Source organism: Bos taurus, chromosome 12 (genome assembly GCF_002263795.3).
Source record: "Bos taurus isolate L1 Dominette 01449 registration number 42190680 breed Hereford chromosome 12, ARS-UCD2.0, whole genome shotgun sequence".
In the NCBI taxonomy this organism is placed as follows: Eukaryota; Metazoa; Chordata; class Mammalia; order Artiodactyla; family Bovidae; genus Bos; species Bos taurus.
Window position 1 is genome coordinate 71,634,362 of NC_037339.1, and position 21,072 is coordinate 71,655,433.

The following is a 21,072-nucleotide window of genomic DNA, read 5'->3' on the forward strand; positions in this document are numbered from 1 at the left end:
TTGTGACCCTATGAATTGCAGCATTCCAGGCCTCCCTGTCTATCACCAACTCCCGGAGTTGTGGTGGCTTGATGGTTGCAATGTCCTCTGTTTAGTGATACTGCAAGCAATTGTTTAGTTTACAACCCTAATGAAATTCTGGAGACATTTACTTTTTTCCCAAATATTGTTCAGATCAAACCAACTTGACAATTAATTTGCTGTCAGGTCACTGCCATCTGGTTTGTCTGAAATTAACCTGGTTTTTAGATAAATTGAGTTTGATTTTCTTGAACCAGGAAATTTCCCAACTCTGTGTATCTGTATAAATAACCTTCAAAGCTCAGAGTTTGAGCTAAAAGACTAATGATAACCACCCCAAATCCCCTTGGCAGAATTGAAAATATTTCACACTGCTGAAAACTTTCATTTTTCTTTCTTTCCTATAATGTTATAATAAAAGGTCACATTAGGCCTTTGTTTGCCTAGTAGAACAAGGCAATCAAACCATTAAAATACCAGCCAGGTCTAAATAAATTTTCTCTATTCTTCTCCTCCTGTCCCTTTACAAAATATTGTCTGAGTTATAATACTTTATTGCAAAACACTGTATACTGTGGGTTTTATTTTTTTCTGCTGATTAACAGGTCTTGGATTCAGGGAAACTGGAAGAATATGATAAGCCACATATTTTGATGCACAATAAAAACAGTCTATTGTACAAGATGGCACAACAACTGGGCGAGACTGAGGCTGCTGCTCTCGCTCAAAGAGCAAAAGAGGTGAGCCTGCTGCAGAGAGTTGTGATTAAAGTTCGTCTCCAGGGTTCACTCTTAACACTAGGGGTCTGGTAACAAGCACTTTGTGCCCTTTTCAATTAGAAGCTTCCAGAAACTAAGCTTCATGACTGGGTCTTAATAACATGTGGCAGGTGGAAGGCAGATCTGAGAATATGCAGCAGTGGTGGGGTGGGGTCACGATGTGTGCTCACTCATGTTAATAAGTGAGAGATGGCAGATTGGACTTCCCACACGCTTGGACTCTGGATTCTGATTCGCATGGAGCATAGAACACTTTCATCTTGCAGAACCTTTACATTTCATTCTGATTGGTGCTCAGCACATTTGTAATACAAGTGCTATCAAGGGACATCCAGCAAATTTGAGAGTTTAAGGAAAAATTTTTGGAATATTTTAGGTTTAAGATCTACCAGGGAAAAGTGTAGGTCTCTTCTGTTTTCTAATCTGTAGAGAAAATATCTACCTGATACTGTCCCTTTCTCCCTAATTCTCTGTTGTTTAGACTGAGGTCCAGTTACCCCCCATGCTTCCTCTACCTTCTAGAAGATGAAATAGTCATCAGGACAAATCAAGAACTCACAATACCTAACTCCATAGTCAGAATGGTGCTTGAAGGTTTACAAAGCACTTTCTCAGAGATGACGTGTGTGAAGTACTAAGCAGTGTACAGAGTGTGAGAAGGGTTCTCAATGGATAGCATTCAGGTCACGTGGCATCTTCCCAACAATGGTCAGGTCCTACAAATGTGGTAACTGAGGTTTGGTTGAAGGACTTAGCCAATGTCATGTAGCTTCCTGTAATTCTTTCTGGAACAAGGTGGGAGTGGGGTTGATGGAGGGAGGGAAGGTCTGGTGTTCTTGCCCCTTGAGATGCATGGCTCAGGGTGGAATGAAGCTTCCCATTGAAACTTTATCTCTGGACAGTAAATCATGGGTCATATTTCCTTCTTTATACTTTTCTGCATTTCCCAGATTTTCATTTGTATGTAGAATAAAATTACTTGTGTAATATTTAAAATATCACTTAAATAAAACATGTCCCAGTATGTAAGTACTTCTTTATGAAAAGTTTATCTAAAATATAGCCTAAGTTCCATCTGTTCCTGTTTCATCTCATTCTTCCTCCTCATAAATGAAGAAATGAAAAGCTGTACCTTCCACTGTTCAAAGGGTAGGAAATTGCACAGGGTCACAGAACTGGGTGAATGGTTGACAGAGTCATTCAAATTTAGGTTCAGGGATGACAGTCTGTATTCTGAACTTTTCAAAGTACTTATATTGTATGCAGGTATAGAGTAGCTGCACTTGGAGTCCTATATATATTTTTATGCCTGAAAATCAGAGTGCTTTCAACCACTCTAGTGTGTCTCCCAGTCAAACCGTACTTCTGAACATTTGATAGTCATTTGTGATTCCCTGTATAACCTAGTCACAGAACAGCCAGGAATCTCCCAAACCCTTTTGGTCTTTTGAGCTTAGGTATTTCACATCAAAGACAAGTGTCCTCACCTATGTGTCAAAGTCTTCTATTAAAAACTGTTACTATTGTATATTATCAAGACATTGGCTTCAGCAGTATGTGAACCGTAAACTTCCTGATGTTCAAGCTGGTTTTAGAAAAGGCAGAGGAACCAGAGATCAAATTGCCAACACCTGCTGGATCATAGAAAAAGCAAGAGAGTTCCAGAAAAACATCTATTTCTGCTTTATTGACTATGCCAAAGCCTTTGACTGTGTGGATCACGATAAACTGTGGAAAATTCTGAAAGAAATGGGACTACCAGAACACCTGATCTGCCTCTTGAGAAATTTGTATGCAGGTCAGGAAGCAACAGTTAGAACTGGACATGGAACAACAGACTGGTTCCAAATAGGAAAATGATTTCGTCAAGGCTGTATATTGTCACCCTGTTTATTTAACTTATATGCAGAGTACATCATGAGAAACGCTGGACTGGAAGAAACACAAGCTGGAATCAAGATTGCCGGGAGAAATATCAATAAACTCAGATATGCAGATGATACCACCCTTATGGCAGAAAGTGAAAAGGAACTCAAAAGCCTCTTGATGAAAGTGAAAGTGGAGAGTGAAAAAGTTGGCTTAAAGCTCAACATTCAGAAAACGAAGATCATGGCATCTGGTCCCATCACTTCATGGGAAATAGATGGGGAAACAGTGTCAGACTTTATTTTTCTGGCCTCCAAAATCACTACAGATGGTGACTGCAGCCATGGAATTAAAAGACGCTTACTCCTTGGAAGGAAAGTTATGACCAACCTAGATACCATATTCAAAAGCAGAGACATTACTTTGCCAACAAAGGTTCATCTAGTCAAGGCTATGGTTTTTCCTGTGGTCATGTATGGATGTGAGAGTTGGACTGTGAAGAAGGCTGAGTGCTGAAGAATTGATGCTTTTGAACTGTGGTGTTGGAGAAGACTCTTGAGAGTCCCTTGGACTGCAAGGAGATCCAACCAGTCCATTCTGAAGGAGATCAGCCCTGGGATTTCTTTGGAAGGAATGATGCTAAAGCTGAAACTCCAGTACTTTGGCCACCTCATGTGAAGAGTTGACTCATTGGAAAAGACTCTGATGCTGGGAGGGATTGGGGGCAGGAGGAGAAGGGGACGACAGAGGATGAGATGGCTGGATGTCATCACTGACTCGATGGACGTGAGTCTGAGTGAACTCCGGGAGTTGGTGATGGACAGGGAGGCCTGGCATGCTGCGATTCATGGGGTCGCAAAGAGTCGGACACGACTGAGTGACTGATCTGATCTGATCTGAGTAATGGGAAATTAATCACAGAATTTTAGATAGGTCCATATAAGATAATACGATTCAACACCCTCATTTTACAGGTGAGGAAACTAAGACCCCTTAGAAGGCAGACGGCCCTATGTACTAATATATAACTGGTGTTAAGCTAAGTTTGCAACAGATACAGAATTAAAAACCTTTTATTTCAATGAATGTTTTAAATCAAGTGTAACATACATGCAGAAGTAAACATAGGTCATAGAACTAGAAATCTTGTATTCCTGGTCTAGTAATCCTGCACCTACTCTAACAATATTAATGGTAAGTTACATTTGTCTAGTTCTTTATAATTTATTGCACATTGTTCTCACATGTATGATTTTGCTTAATCGCATGATGGTCCATTTTTATCCATATCATAGATTTGGAGATTGGGTCCAGGGCTCACCCAAGGTCACCTGGTCCAGGGATCACAGAGGGGAAATTACTGGGGGAGGCTGAGGGCTGCCCTAGATACTGCGTTCTGTGTCAAGTCTGAGAACACTGCTCCTTCTGTCACATGGTAGCCAAGGCTGGACCATCACCCAGGTTCACAGGGTGACAGAACATCAGTGTTGGATTTCAGTCCTGCCACTGGCTCAGGTCACCTCTATGGAAAGACATAACAAAATACTTATCCTGATTCCCATCCCAGTTGAGTATCTTCTTGACATTATTTCTGCATGTGCTTAATCCTCTTAAGAGAACAAGCTGTCAGAATGTCAACTTTTAAAATTTTGTTTACTTTTTTTTGGCTGCATTGTGTCTTTGTTGCTGCATGCATGCATTTTCTAGTTGTGGCAAGTGTGGACTATGGGCTTCTTCAGGGTGCTCGGGGTTCTCATTGCGGTGGCTTCTCTTGTTACAGAGCACAGCTTCCAGGGTGCTCAGGCTTCAGTAGTTGTGGCACACACCCTCAGTAGTTGTAGTGCATGAGCCCAGTTGTTTCACGGCATGCAGGATCTTCCTGGACCAGGGATCAAACCTGTGTCCCTTTGCTTTGGCAAGTGAATTCTTACCACTAGACCACTGGGGAAACCTAGAAATACATTGCCTTAGAGAGGAGGACTTTAAAACTTCTAAACATGTTGTTTTTGTCTTTTTTCTCCTCAGGTGCACTTTAAAAGAAAATAGCCAGATAGCACTCACAGTGACCAGGTGATTATGAAGGCTTTCAATGGACAGTCCTCAGACTTACTTTTGGAGTCAGCATTGCAATTCTACCATAAGGTCACATCTATTCTAAAGGCATTTATCCAATAGTTTTTGCACTGCATAAGCTGTATTGTATTTTCCTTACACCAGCAACAAATATTTACAGATACAAAATCTTAATTTGATCCCAAGCTCTTGCAATTTTTATTTGTATATAATACTATTTTTTTCTTATCCAAATCAGAGATGCAGGCCACCAGCAAAAGCTGTCTACAAAGTTTTGTGCCTTGAGCGACTCCAGAGCCAAAGCTCATTCTCTAAGGTACAATTTGAAGTCATCACAGATGATTTTGGCTTCTCCCCAAATTATATACTGCTGTCCAATTATATTAGACAGGATTCTATTTACTTGAAGACTATGTGAAGTTGCCTTTTTGTCTCACCACTTCTTTTAACAGGACTGGGCTCTATTATCCTACCCAAAGACCTCTGGTTAAAACAGTACAGAGAAAATGGGGAAAAACAAAAAAATGTAGATTAGTTTAAGTGACATTATATGAGAGCAGGGCATCCTTCCTCCAGGGAAAAGAAAAAATACAGAAGGACAACATTATATATTTTAAAAGAGAAGGGAGAGAAATATACTTTTTGAAAATAGGAGCCCTTCTAGGTGATTTGGTAAATAAGAAAATATGTATGATCAATTATCTTCTAGATTGAGGATTTTTTTACATTTTTTTAATCATGAAATATGTATAACAATTTGCCACATAACTGTTTTTGAAGATACAGTTGTAGTGGCACTAATCATATTCAGTATGCTGTGTAACCATCAATGTCTGGCTAATTTCTGGTAATTATTTTAGGACTATTCAGTTCGTTATTTCTACAGAGTTAATTTTGGTTAAGTTTCATTTCTCTAGGAGTGAATCTGTTTCTGTGAATTTTAAGCTTGATTAGCATAAGGTTATTCACAATATCTTATGTTTAATTTCTGCAGCATCTATAACTGTGGTTTAATGCTTTTTAATTTTGAGTCTTTTATGAATAGTCTTACATGACTTTTTCCTATTTTCAAAGAATCAATTTTTTTGGCTTGATTGAATCTCTCTAGTTTTTTTTGTTTTCTAGTTCATATTATTCTTTATTTCCCTCCACATTTGAGATTTTTTTCTATAATTTGTTAAATTGGAAACATTAATTTTTAACTTACTTCTTTTTATAACTACATAGAGCCTTTTTTTTACCCCCTAAGTCCCACTTTAGCTGCAGCCTACAAGTTTTGGTACTTGGCACTGATCAATAACCATAGTATTATGTAGTTTCTGATTTCTAATTTGATTCATTAATTATATATTTTATCCATGAGTTATTAATAAGTGTAAAGTTCTCTAAATTTAAATGTTAATCGATTTTTTCTGTTAGATTGAACTCTGTGTATGTAACTGCTATCATTCAGCCTTTTTTTTAACCTATAAAATGGTACTTTCATATAGTTCAACATGATAGTTTTCTTTTATTATTAATATATAACTTTCATTTTGGTCAGACAACTTTAGATTGAGGGTTTTAAACCAAAGGTAACCACATTCACAAATCCTTGTTTCCACCATTTTATTTGGCAATTTAAAAATGTTATATATATAAACAGTAATGTTCAAATAAAAATCCTCCCCAAGTACTGGAATGTTTTTTGATACCTCGTGCAGGTTGGTTCTCTGAGATGCAGACGTGGATGCTGCTAAGTGTTGGCATGCCCCTGGCATCAACACTTGTGGAATGAAGAGGGAAGAAATGGGATAAGGATACAGAGGGAAAAAGTCAAGCTGGAATATTGGCCAGGCAACCTTATCTGACCCTGTGGGGGCTCTGGAGTGAAGATGGCCTTTCAAGGTTATCCTGACATGTCCACTGGCCAGGGCTTTATATCTCTACCTGGACAGGTCATTGCATAGAAGCTGCCTTCAGAAAAACTGGTGACTGAAGACTGCCCACTGGCAGCACTTCCAGCAGCTGAACAACAAGTCCTTGAAGGGAAGTGAGGACAGCACGTCTCCATGTCCCCCCACAGCATGTGTCACAGCTCCAGAGGTAGGTGATAAGGATGTGCTGTGGGGGAAACTCTTGGTTACTTACAGTTAAGTCAAAATGAGGAAGTAATTCTCCTTAATGATCTCTGGTCTAAAAAAGCCAAGGCCCATGTAGGGGAGATATCCACAGGGTCAGTTGTAGCCACCTTAAGGTCAATCCTCATCCTAGGTAACTCGTATTTCTGTTATACTCTAGCCACCTCTCATTTATTAAGAACACTTGGTTAGTGTTCTGTTTTTGCCATCTTGAGATAATTTTTAAACAAGGGGCCCTCCTTTTTCCATTTTGCACCTGGTCCCGTAATTTACATAGCCTGCCCTGACTGGAGTCTGCAGGTCTTAAAACCATGGGCTTCTAGAGACTTGGAACTGTACCCTATTCACTTTTTAATTACATCTTCCAGCACAGTCACTGTCACATAGTGAGTGCACAATAAATGTTTGCTGAATGACTGTTGACCAAGAGCAAACCTTCCTTCTTAACTTTATAATTTTGACATTCTAAGAGCTAGTTTGGGATAACAGAAAGCCCTGGTTTTAGAGCCAGTCACACAGGTCTGAATGCCAGTTCTTTGCCACTCAATAACAGTGTGGGTGCCCAAAGAATGTACTGTCAGAAGTGGGACAGTTGAGAGTGAAAGGAAAGCAATAAATAGCCAAGGTGTCAGGTCAATAAACTGGCACCATCCTTGATGAAATGGGTTCTGGTAAATGGTAAAGAATCTGCCTGCACTGCAGGAGACCTGGGTTCCATCCCTGGGTTGGGAAGATGCCTTAAAGAAGGGCATGGCAACCCACTCCCGTATTCTTGCTAGAGAATTCCATGGACAGAGGAACCTGGAGGGCTACAGTCCATGGAGTTGCAAAGAGTTGCATATGACTGAGTAACACTTTCACTTTTTCACCCTATAGCCATGTAGCCTTAGGTACATGCTTAGGTAAATATCTTAAATTCTGAATCTCAGCTTCTTCATCTGGAAAATGAATATAGTTCCTGCCTTTGAACATCTGCTTTGGTTGGGATGATGGACAAAAAAGTATCTAAGAAAAGAAAGGATGGAATCATTGACCTTGGTGAGGAGAGAAGTATGTGTATAGATGGAGGAGGTTTGTAGACTGTAGAAGATGTATTTGAGGAGGTCCTCATCTGTTGGCCTAACCCAAACTGTTCTGTCTTCACATGTGGTTAAAAATGACACAAGCACAGAGGCAGGAACACAAGCTCTGGAGTCAGCCTTCCAGGGACAGATACTGGCTCCACTGGGCACTGACTGGGTTTGGATACAAGTTCTGCTACCTGTTAATCGTGGGCTCTCAAGGTTGGGAATCCGAGTGTGCCTCAATTTCTTTGAAAAGTAGAAGGCTGGTCTGTTTCTCAGAAAAGGAAAGTGTTAGTTGCTCAGTCGTGTTTGACTCTGTGACGCCATGGACTGTAACCTGCCAGGCTCCTCTGTCCATGATATTCTCCAGGCAAGAATACTGGAGTGGGTAGCCATTCCCCTTTCCAGGGGGTTTGAACCTGGGTCTCCTGCATTGCAGGCAGATTCTTTACCATCTAAGCCCCCAGAGTGGCTGTTGCAAAGATTAAATATGACAGTAACAGTCACAATATAGTCTGTGGGCTAGTACCAGTCCATAAGCTGTTTGTAACTATGTTAAAAATAAGTATAGGAATTTCAAAAAAGTTAGAAACTCACAGCTGTTCACTATTTTAAAAAGATCTACACTCAGGATGGGTGGGATCCTGAACAGGCCAGAGACCAGCGTGAGTATCACACTTACGGGGAGGTACACATGGTGGAGCTGCTCATTAGCCGTGAGCAGCCGTCGGCAGCACAGTGGGATCATTGGTTAGTTTGCGTGGGCTGAACATTTTAATAAAACTGATTCTTAACCCCAGACAATTGGGAAGCACTGCTTAGAACAATATTGGATATGTGATTAGCTCTCAACACATCCCTTTTATTAATATTAATCTTTAAACCATACAGGCTTTCCACTATACATTAGAAATATTTTAATGGCATAAAAAATAAATTCCTTCTCAAGAGATTTTTTTCCCCTTAAGTCTAACAACAGTACTGTGCATATGCTTACATCTATTCTATTCTTGAATCAACAGCATGGTCTTTATATTGAAGAAGGTACCTGGAAACACATTAGGTCACTTTAGAAGCTCTTCAGAAAACACAAGGTTTTCTGTATAAGCTGCTGATTTTCCTTTAAAAACTGAAGAACTAGGGATTGATGAGCTTTTGATTTTTAAATCTAATGTTCTAAGGAAATTTACCTCATTTTTTTCAAACATTATAACAGCAGTGTATGCTTTGAAAACCTGAGAGAAATGTATGCTTATTTGAATTAAAAAAAAAAAATTAATAGAAGGAATACTATATCCCAAGCCCTGTGAAACCTCCATACTATATTCCACACCCATCTAATTTACCCTGGGAGTCAAATTGGGGTTGTATGTTTTTTCAAGAACCATGATCAAGGTTTAGATACACTAATAATATTTTATAGTAAGCTTACCTTGTATGGTTTTGATGAAAATTCATTCTTCTCAATCAGTAACCATGCTCATAAAACTAGCCAACTCACAATTATCCATTCCAATAAATGGAAGCTTTGGGTATTCCAAACCAGTGTTTGATCCAAAAGCTAATCATACTTAATTTTACTTAAAAAAATGAAAAACATTTTTAAAATTAAATTTTTCAGACTATGTAGACAGAAATTATATCACATTTGAAATGGTATAAAGAACAATCAGCAAAGGACTGAGGATTTTAAAACTTCATATAACACAAATTTTTTAAATCTATGAGTTTATACTGATTCTAATTAAATATAAAATAGGAAGGGCAAGCTCCTTCCTGCAGTAGAATGCCAACTAACAAATGGAGAAAAATTGACAAAAAGCATAGTCATAATTGTCACAAGTAACTCACAAAATTCAATATTGGCTGATAAATGGATATCAAGTGAGTATTTGGAAGGTGGGGGAGATGGAATTTTGCATAGACTAAAAGTATCTTTCCAGATTAATTAGTTAATAAGGGAGGAATTGTATGTTTAAAGGGGAAAAACCTGGCAGGCAGAATCCTAACCAAGTGACCAGAATTAACTTGACCAGTAATGGATTGACTGACACCCTTGCCTCTTGATGTATGAGATAGTGACTATCATTTCTATGGTATTATTTCCCTTGCTTCCAAAAGAAGAAAAAAAAAAATGATAGCCTAAATTAAATTAACAGACAACACATTTGAAGACATTGTACAAAAAAGCTGGCCTGTACTCTTTAAAAATACCAATGACAAAGGTTAAGACAAGTTTTAGTTTTGTATCATTTACACAGCTCCCTGCAAGCTGCAGGGCTCTGGTCTAGTTTGGGGTGAAAACACAGAAATATGCACAGCCTCTTTAGGGAGCATGTGGAGGTCAAGGTGCTTTCTGCTAACAAAATTACTTTTCACAGAGGCAGCCTACAGCCTTAGGTGATTTCTTTTGATGGGTATAAAAATAATACAAATACAGACTCACCTGTGAACCATTCAATCCACTGTTGTTAGAGGGAGGGGCCCCTGTGGGATCCCCTGTGTTTTGAGGGGAGGTTCTGCCAATAGCAGAGCTGCAGTGAGGAGTGGGTGCCTGAGGCCTCCAGGGGCAGTGGGAACACAAACCACTGCTCATCAGAATCGCTGTAGACTCCTCCAAAGCATGCGTTCTGGTATAAGTTCATTTTCTCCAAAAGACTTATCTTTTCCTGTAATATATAGATATTTATACCTGGAGTTGTGCCAGTCAGGTTTATTCTGGTAGGCCTTTTCTTAATATGAAAATAGACCAACACTTTTTCCTTAATTTTCTTAAAGACTGGTTTAACGGCTCTGACTCTGCACAGGTGGGCTTTGTAAGAAAGTATGGCTGCTGCTTTGATACTACCTGTATATATAGTAACAAAGCCGACACACAAGGACACACAGGAGAAGGTTAATGATTCCAGAATTCCTTTCCTCCAAGTAGGAAACCATTTTCAGAAAGTTCATCTTGACAATTGGAGATAATGCTGAGAAACAGGGATGTCTGATTTCACCTAACAGATTAACATCTCTGGTCACTTTAAAGTTCTACTGAAATTTGCAGATTTCTTTTACTAAATATTTACATTTTTTTCTTCCTTGTTGTTTTATGGAAAATACAATGAAAATTATAAGGGGATATTGTGTTCTCCAAGTCACAAGGATTATAACACACATTAGTTCCCTCGTAGCTCAGTCAGTAAAGAATCTGCCTGCAATGCAGGAGACCCGGGTTTGATTCCTGGGTCAAGAAGATCTCCTGGGGAAGGACATGGCAACCCACTCCAGTCTTCTTGCCTGGAGATTCCCATGGACAGAGGAACTCGGCAGGCTACAGTCCATGGGCTCGCAAAAGTTGGACACAACTTAGCAACTAAATTACTACCACTACTGTTTTTCCTTCCCTGTTTTATAGCAAATACAGTGAAAATAATAAGGGCATATTGTGTTCTCCAAATCATAAGGATTATAACAGACAATACTTACTGCTGTCAAGGATCCAGTAAATTAAGCTCTTTCAAACATGCTGTCCACCCCACTCTACCCTGGAAGACGGGCTTCCCAGGTCCAGGACTACTCATGCCTGAGGAGTTGCCTGGTGCTGTTGCCCAAGGGAGGATGGACTCAGGCAACAGGCCCATACAGGCTGTTGAAGTGAGTTGGGACCATTGGGGCAGGTCATTCTGGGATCCTAGGTACCCTGAGTGTCTACATCAGTGCTTCTGGATCTTTAAGGTGCCAGTAATCCCCAGGGGGATCTTGTGAGGCTGCAGACTCTTGTTAACATGCTATGGTCAGAGGGCAGGCCTGGGAGCCTGCATTTTTCACCTCCATCCAGACAATACTGATGCTGCTTGGCCACACTCGGCCAAGCGAGCGCCTGGAGGAGAGGGCTCTGGACAGGTGTGTCTGCTTGGCTCTCAGAGGCTTCACCCCATGTATACTGGAGGGCTAAAGGTCTAGACTGGGGTCCTCTAAAGTGTGAGGCTCAGGGCAGAGGCCTCTTTCCCTGGTTTAAAGGCAGTCTGGTCCCTTCTTTCCCCATGCCCCGATGCATCCATGGGCTCTGTTCCCACACTGCGGGCTCTGGTCCTCCCCTACCAGCTCTGCCACTACAGCCCTTTGATCTCCCACCCACTCTTCCCAAGTCAAGTTTCTCTTGGCTCCTTTTTCTGTAGTGGTTCGTAGTCCTCCCTGCCCCCAACTACCACCCCCACCACTTTTACTTCATGAAATAAAAATGTTTCAAAAATATTGACAACTGATACTGATGAAATCATGTTTTGTTCTGTTGGGATGTAAACAGGCAGTAACTACAACCAGAGATACAGCATATCCGCTATGCTCATGAACAGAACCCATTCTGCTCACCCATTACCTCAAATCAGGATTTCCAGACTAGAGGAAACTGAATTTTTGTCCCATATTTCTATTTGCAGAAGGTTACAAAATCTGATGGGATCAAATAGGCTGCTGAAACTAACCCTTGCATTTTGCATTACAAACAGGGAAACACTTCCTTACTATGATGAAGTATTCAGTGTTCCAGTATTTGCACTGGTTTGGGATTCTCTTCTTCCCAAGGCTGTTTCTCACTATTGATCTGAATTATTTGAACAGGTGGCTTTACACCTCCTATGCTAATGAGACTTTTGTCTGCTTTGAGGCTGCACAGGCAGGCATTTAAGGCAGATATGTTTCTTTCTTGGTAAACCATTCATACCTGTCCTGATAACCAGCTGCAAACCACTCCAGAAGGGTCTTCCCAGAAGTGGACTCACATTTAGCAAGGCAGAGGTCCTGAGGACAGCGAACAGGCAGGACCTCTTTTCTCTCACATGCTACAAGCAGCCCTGGGGCTGTGTCTTATGTCTGCACTCTTAGTTCCCTGGTCACAAAAAAAGAATGAAGTGTGTGTGGGATATGGAAGGCCAGCTTGTATATAGTTTAAAGGGATCAGGTCCTGAAATAAACCCACGCACTACTCATGGTCAGTTAATCTAGGACAAAGAATAGGCAAGAATATACAATAGGAAAAAGGCAGTCTCTTCAATAAGTGGTACTGGGAAAACTGGATAGCTACATGTGAAAGAATAAAATGACAAATTATCTAATACCATATGCAAAAATAAACTAAAAATGGATTAAAATCTCAATGTAAGACCTTAATAAAACTCCTAGTGGAAAACATAGGCAGTACATGCTGGGATAAATCTCAGCAATATTTTTTGGATCTATCTCCTAGAGTAAAGGAAACAAATTCAAAAATAAACAAATGGGAACCTAATTAAACTTAAAAGCTTTTGCCCAGCACAGAAGACAAAATGAAAATGCAACCTAAATACTGGGAGAAAATATTTGCAAATGATGCAATGACCAACAAGGGGTTAATTTCCAAAATATACAAACAGTTCATATAACTCATTTCAAAAACAAAACAAAAACAAAAACAACCCAATCAAAAAATGGGTAGAAGACATAGACATTTCTCCAAATAAGCCATACATTGACCAACATGCACACAAAATTATGCTCTATACTGCTATTAGAGAAGTAAAAATCAAAACCACAATGAGGTTTGGTCAGAATGGCCATCATCATAAAAGCACAAATAACAAATGCTGGAGAGGGTGTGGAGCTACACTGTTGATGGAAATGCAGATTGGTACAGCCAGTATGGAAAACAGTATGGAGGTTTCTTAAAAATCTAAAAATAGACTTACCATGTGAGACAGCTATAACCACTCCTGGGTTATCCAGAAAAGACAGAAACTTTCAAAAAGAAACATGCACCCCAATGTTCATAGAAACACTATTTACAATAGACAAGACATGAAAACAACCTAAATATCCATCAACAGATGAATGGATAAAGATGTGGTGCATATATATAGAGAGAGAATGGATTACTCAGTCATTTAAAACAAAAACAAAAAAAGAAATGGGACTCCCCTGGTGGTCCAGTAGTTAAGAATCCACCTACCAATGCAGGGGATGCAGATTCAATTCCTGGTCAGGGAACTAAAATCCCACATGCCACAGAGAAACTAAGCCTAAATACTACAACTACTAAGCCCGCAAACCACAACTGTGACCCGGCACATCCAAAAATAAATAAAATATTTTTTAAAAAGAATGAGGGCTTCCCTGGTGGCTCAGTGGTGAAGAATATGTCTGCCAATGCAGGAGATACAGGTTTGATCTCTGATCTGAAAAGATCCCACATCCCACATGTGCAGCAACTAAGCTGGTGCATCTCAACTATGGAGCCCGCTCTCTCAAGCCCACAAGCTACAACTGCTTACTAAAGGCCACATGCCCTAGAGCGTGTGCTCCACGAGCGACATCACCGCAATGAGTCCAAGAACTGCAACTAGAGAGTAGCCCCCTCTCACCACAACTAGAGAAAAACCCACACAGCAACAAAGACCCAGCACAGCCAAAAATAAATATATATAAAAAGGAATGAAACAGTGCTACTTGCAGCAAGATGGATGGAGCTAGGGATCATACTAAGTGAAGTAAGTCAGGAACAGAAAGATAAATATCATACGACATCACTTATATGTGGGATCTAAAATATGATACAGGTGAGCTTATTTACAAAACAGAAACAGACTCAGAATAGAAACTTATGGTTATCAAAGAGGAAAGGAGGGAGAGCTATATTTGGAGTCTGGGATTAACAGATACACACTATTATATATAAAAATTAGATAAACAGCAAGGACCTACTGAATAGCACAGGGAACTGTACTCAAGATCTTGTAACAGCCTATAATAGAAAAGAATCTGAAAAAGTGTGTGTGTGTGTGTGTGTGTGTAATTGAATCACTTTGCTGTATACCTGAAACTAACTCAATATTGTAAATCAACCATATTTCAGTATTTTAAAAACAAGATACTAAAATCCTTCTTCCAAAAAAAATAAATAAAGGGATCAGATCCTGCCAACAAAAGTGCCTGTGATGACACATAGGGAGCTCACCTGGCCACCACTCCTCACTTGCACTCTGTAGGTGGGATCACAAGCTGTCTTCCCTGTTACCCACAGTCACTTGGGACAGCCATGCCTGTATGTGTGTTTGTGTGTGCACATGGACACACACACAATTACAGGTAATATTCCAAGACTCTGGGTGCTGCAAGGAAGCAACAGTGCCTAGCACTCCACTTCTATCAATGTCCCTGTACCTACCATGACCCCTCAGTCCCCTGTCATCTCTATGGGAGGCAGAGGAAAGCTGGCAGCTAGTGCATGGACATGAGATTTCCATCCAGTGGACAAAGACCACAAAGAAGTGTTGGAAGGCAATCCCTGGAGCACATGCTCACCTAGTTTTACCTGTAAATGAAAACAAATGGGATGTTGAAAAAATATGTGATGCTCTTTTTCAAAGTTATGTAGGAGATGGATTCATAAAAATGTAATTTTAAGTTTAAAATATTGCTGAAAGCAGGGTAGCCCTCAAAAGGCTTTTGCTCAATCAACAGAGCACAGCCACACCACTGTAATTGTATTGTAGGAGGTCATAGTTTCCTCCCAACTTCCACCCACCCCACCCCCAGTGAGTGGCAGCCACTAGTAGGGTCTCGGATTGGCCAAAGTCACTGCTTCATAAACCTGGTTACACATTAGAATCACCTGGGAAGTCTCTCTGATGCCCAGACACACCTACAGCCACGAGACTGGGATCTCTGGAGGGAGAGGTGGTTCTGACGGGCAGTAGGTGTTGAGAGCCCCTGGTCCCTCAGAGGACTCATCCTCTGGCCACAGTGATTATCTCAGAAAGGAGCTGTGGCCTAAGGCCTAAACCAATCAGCATATGATTAGATGAGTGGCAGGGTGATCATATGGAAAATCAAGAATAAAAGCAGAACCACTCTGAAATGCAGTCTGTAAGAAACAGTAGAGGGATGGTATGGGGAGGGAGGAGGGAGGAGGGGGAGGGAGGAGGGAGGAGGGTTCAGGATGGGGAACACATGTATACCTGTGATGGATTCATTTTGATGTTTGGCAAAACTGGTACAATTATGTAAAGTTTAAAAATAAAATAAAATTGGAAGAATAAAAAAAATAAATAAATAAAATAAAATTAGAAAAAAAAAACAGTAAGACATTCTGAACCCAGAAAAACAGAGTGTACTTTATGAAGATGGTAGTGATGAGGCTAGAATACAGGTTCAGAAGTATATTATTAACAGTTCTAACTAGCACTACATATGAATTGATCTGACAGGGGAAAACAATTTTTATGCCTAAAATGTACATGATTAGAGTTTTAGGAAGTTAATTTTGGTGTCACTATGGAGAATGGCCCTAAATGGAGATAGAGGTGGACCAGTTACTGATTAGGAGGTGGGTATAGTGGGCTAGGGAAGAAATTCTGTAGGGCTGGGGAGTCCCAAGACATTCTAGAAACTGAGAGAACTTCCATGTCACTAGGACAAAAGTGGTCTTGGGATACAAGTCTTCTTCTCCACAGTGGCTGAGGATGTATCATAAGAAGGAAAGACAGAAGGATAAAAGGGAATTATCCAAACTTTTTTAAAAATCACGGAACCATGAAAAAGTGTAACCCATTAAATAACAAAATCCATTATGTTTACTGTTCCATAAACAGGAGAGAAGGGAAATATCTTGCTTAATAAAATGCAAAGAAATTTAGAAGGAACAATAGAGGCAGAAAATTTTCCACTGAAGAAAAATCTAGTGGGTGAAACTTTGATATAGAGCACAATATTTATGGAGAAGGGCATGGCAACCCACTCCAGTGTTCTCACTTGGAGAATCCCATGGACAGAGGAGCCTGGCGGGCCACAGTCCACAGGGTCACAAAGAGTCAGACATGACTGAAGTGACAGCATGTATAATAGTTATATAATATCAAATCATCTCTCTGAAAATTATTAACTATAAAAGGAAAAAAAGCAACTGTACAGAGGATCCTCCCCCAAACCTATTCAAATCCACTATGCATTATTAAATTATATTAATATGCAGAGACAGCCCAAAGATTAGCACCGTCTTAATGATTTTGCAGGGTAAGGAAATTTCCAAGGTCAGATAGTCACCACCCTTGAAAGTGGTGATAGCCATCCTCCTATTTATTGCATGATTCCCAGCATATGGTTACAGAGGAGATGCTCAAGAATTATATGTTGAATAAGTGAATGCCTATGAATTATTAAAGAAGCAGTAAGAGAGACTGACCTTCAGATTTTGCTAATTCTAGTAGATAGGTACTCTTAAAGAACCCCAGTCCAGGAGTCAAAAGACTGGTTTCTAGTCCCAGCAGTAGTACTGGTGACCCAGTACCTCAACTATCTGTCCCCATCTCCTTTTCCACTTCAGTTCAGCATTTCCAAGACCATTAATATATCTAGGTCTGAATCTCCTTCCAAAACAAAAGTTATCAGTGAGCATCACCATTAAACAGGTTTGAAACAAGTTAGCCCATTTATCCTACAGTCATTCCCTACAGAAAACACTCAGGGAATTAGCACTGGGACCTACCCTGAAAGGCCTTTTTTAAAATTCTTTTAGCACAGGAAAGGATTCTCATCATCACTAATCATTAAGGAAATACAAACCAAAACCACAAGGAGATATCACCTCATATGTATTAGGAGGGATACTATAGGGGTAAAAAAGACAAAAGAAGGTTTGGCAAGGATGTGGACAAACAGGAACCCTTACACACTGATGGTAGGGGATGTAAAACAGTGTGTGACAAAACACTGCATGATCCCACTTGCATGAAGGTACTGAGAGCAGTCAGATTCAGAGAGAAACAAGGTGGCCCTGTGAAGAATATACAAAGGAGAAAAGACAATCTCTTTAATAAGTGGTGCTGGGAAAACTGGTCAACTACTTGTAAAAGAATGAAACTAGAACACTTTCTAACACCATACACAAAAATAAAATCAAAATGGATTACATATCTAAATGTAACACCAGAAACTATAAAACTCCTAGAGGAAAACATAGGCAAAACACTCTCTGACATAAATCACAGCAGGATCCTCTATGACTCACTTCCCAGAGTAATGGAAATAAAAGCAAAAATAAACAAATGGGACCTAATTAAACTTAAAAGCTTTTGTACAACAAAGGAAACTATAAGCAAGGTGAAAAGAAAGCCTTCAGAATGGGAGAAAATAATAGCAAATGAAATAACTGACAAAGAATTAATCTCAAAAATATACAAGCAGCTCCTGCAGCTCAATTCCAGAAAAATAAATGACCCGATCAAAAAATGGGCCAAAGAACTAAACAGACATCTCTCCAAAGAAGACATACAGATGGCTAACAAACACATGAAAAGATGCTCAACATCACTCATCATCAGAGAAATGCAAATCAAAACCACAATGAGGTAGCATCTCATGCCGGTCAGAATGGCTGCTATCAAAAAGTCTACAAACAATAAATGCTGGAGAGGGTGTGGAGAAAAAGGAACCTTCTTACACTGTTGCAGGGAATGCAAACTAGTACAGGCACTATGGAGAACAGTGTGGAGATTCCTTAAAAAACTGGAAATAGAACTGCCATAAGACCCTGCAATCCCACTCCTGGGCATACACACCAAGGAAACCAGAATTGAGAGAGACACGTGTACCCCAATGTTCATCGCAGCACTGTTTACAATAGCCAGGACATGGAAGCAACCTAGATGTCCATCAGCAGATTAATGGATAAGAAAGCTGTGGTACATATACACAATGGAATATTACTCAGCTATTAAAAAGAATGCATTTGAATCAGTTCTAATGAGATGGATGAAACTGGAGCCTATTATACAGAGTGAAGTAAGTCAGAAAGAAAAACACCAATACAGTATATTAATGCATATATATGGAATTTAGAAAGATGGTAACAATGATCCTATATGTGAGACAGCGAAAGAGACACAGATGTAAAGAACAGACTGTTGGACTCTGTGGGAAAAGGCAAGGGTGGGATAATTTGAGAGAATAGCATTGAACCATGTATATTATCATATGTGAAACAGATTGCCAGTCCAGGTTCGATGCATGAGGCAGGGCACTCAGGGCTGGTACAATGGGATGACCCTGAGAGATAAGATGGGGTGGGATGGTCAGGATGGGGAACACATGTACAACCATGGCTGATTCATGTAAATGTATGGCAAAAATATTGTAAAGTAATTAGCCTCCAATTAAAAAAAAAAAAATCAAAGTGGCCCTGTGGTTGTCAGGGGCTGGGTGGAAGGGGACAGGGGAGAAGGGGAGTTAGTGTTTGATAATACACTTATACAGGATGAGGGCCTCCCTGGTTCCCAGCTGGTAAAGAATTCGTGTTCAATGCGGAGAGACCCTGGTTCGATTCCTGGGTCAGGAAAATTCCTGGGTCAGGAAAATTCCCTGGAGGAGGGATAGGCTACCCACTCCAGTATTTGCGGGCTTCCCTTGCAGCTCAGATGGTAAACAATCCACCTGCAGTGCAGGAGATCTGGCTTTGATCTTCCCTGGGTGGGGAAGATTCCCCTGGAGGAAGGTATGGCAATACACTCCAGTATTCTTGCCTGGAGAATCCCCAGGGACAGAGGAACCTGGCGGGCTATATAGTGTGTGTGGTCACAGAGAGTCAGACACCACTGAGTGACTAAGGACAGCACGGTGTATCACAAATGACAAAACACTGCTTGATTCCACTTACATGAAGGTACTGAGAGCAGTCAGGTTCAGAGAGAAACAAGGTGGGCCTGTGGTTGTCAGGGGCTGGGGGAAAGGGGAGTTGGGAGTTAATCTTTGACAGCACACTAATACAGGATGAGATGAGTTCTGGAAATTGGTTGCACAATAATGTGAATGTACTTAAAAACACTGAACCAGATGGTTAAAAATAGTTCAGACGGTAAATTTTCTATTGTATGCATTTTATTACTATTTTTTTAATTAAATGAGAAAAATATTCCACTCAGTGTGCCTCAGGTGGAACTCTTCCTGTGTAGAATCTAGATGTTGCCACTTTCTGATTTGTTACAACCTTGGACTAGCCACAAAACCTCTGGGTATGGGCCTCTGGTGAATGGGAGTAACACCTCCCAAGGCTGCTGAGGGGCCAACTGAGAGGATCTGTGTTGCTCTAAAGATGTCCCGCCAGACAAAGAGCAGCCATCACCACAGCAGAGTTCCTGAGTTACCCCTTGTGGGCCCCAGTAGAAAGCCTCTGCTAACTTTGATGGATGAGGTTGCTAACTTTGATAGCAGCACCCAACAGGATGAAGAAAGACTCCTCTTCTTTACTGGCCCTTGCCAATTGACTCAGCCAATGAAAGCTATGGAGTCTGTATACTATAGCCCTCCCAACTTCTTTTCCCCTCCATAAAAAAGTTCTCCGTCTCTAGCACTTAGAAGAACTGCAGGTGGCTCACCATGATTACAGGTATGGAATTGCAATTCCTTGATGATCCTGACTAAACCTATTTTGAGAAACATCTGACCATCTATTTGTTTTACAAAAGGTATACAAAGGAAGGGTATTAACAAGTGTTGGGATCAGAAAGGCAAATTATCTGCTTGACACATTTGAATGAACACTAGTTGACACCTCTCAAGCTGATTCAGTGAGTTTTCAACAGGATCACCTCCCTAAACCATCTCAGCACTCAGCCAGTTCACAAACCCCTCATGTCTTCAGCTTCTCTGACAGAAGTCTCTGGAGAGACTGACTTGACACCAGAGACAGTTTCCACATTCACACTCCCTCTACAAGAGGACAGTTCACTGACTGAGATGTGGTCAGCGTCAGGGGATTGAGGATGTAATCACTCCCTAATGGGCCAAGTGCATCTGGTCCAAGACCCTGCCCCACCGTCATCTCTGGGGATAGGTCCTGCACTCACCCCCAAACTGCTAGCCTCTGGGATGAGGGGGGAAAGATATTCAGAGCTCACCCCAGAGGCTGCAGTGCAGGGCAGTGGGGACATCGCCAGGGAGAGTCTCAGCAGACTAGACAATCTAGTCCCCAGCTAGACACGGTTCATAAACTAGGCCACTGATTTTGAATAATGGGGAAGAAGGAGAATTATTCAATAAACTATGATGGGAAAATGGGCTGCTTTGGAAAAATGGGGCCTATCTTATAACAAAGGGGCACTGTGTGGGGCTGGAGTGGCCATAAGGAGATACCAGATG

The 21,072-nt window shown here is 40.6% G+C and overlaps 1 protein-coding gene and 1 non-coding gene across 2 annotated transcripts in view; one reads left to right on the forward strand and one right to left on the reverse strand.

Annotated features, from left to right (window-relative positions):
* The window catches only part of LOC100337053 (ATP-binding cassette sub-family C member 4), a 1,051,816-nt gene that overhangs the window by 842,479 nt on the left and 188,265 nt on the right, over nucleotides 1-21,072 (forward strand). The window lies entirely within an intron of this gene.
* Nucleotides 6,334-10,352, reverse strand: LOC112449073 (uncharacterized). Its single transcript, XR_009496739.1, has 2 exons — nucleotides 9,356-10,352; nucleotides 6,334-6,842 (listed from the first exon to the last, which is right to left on the reverse strand). It is a non-coding gene; the product is annotated as an uncharacterized protein (transcript).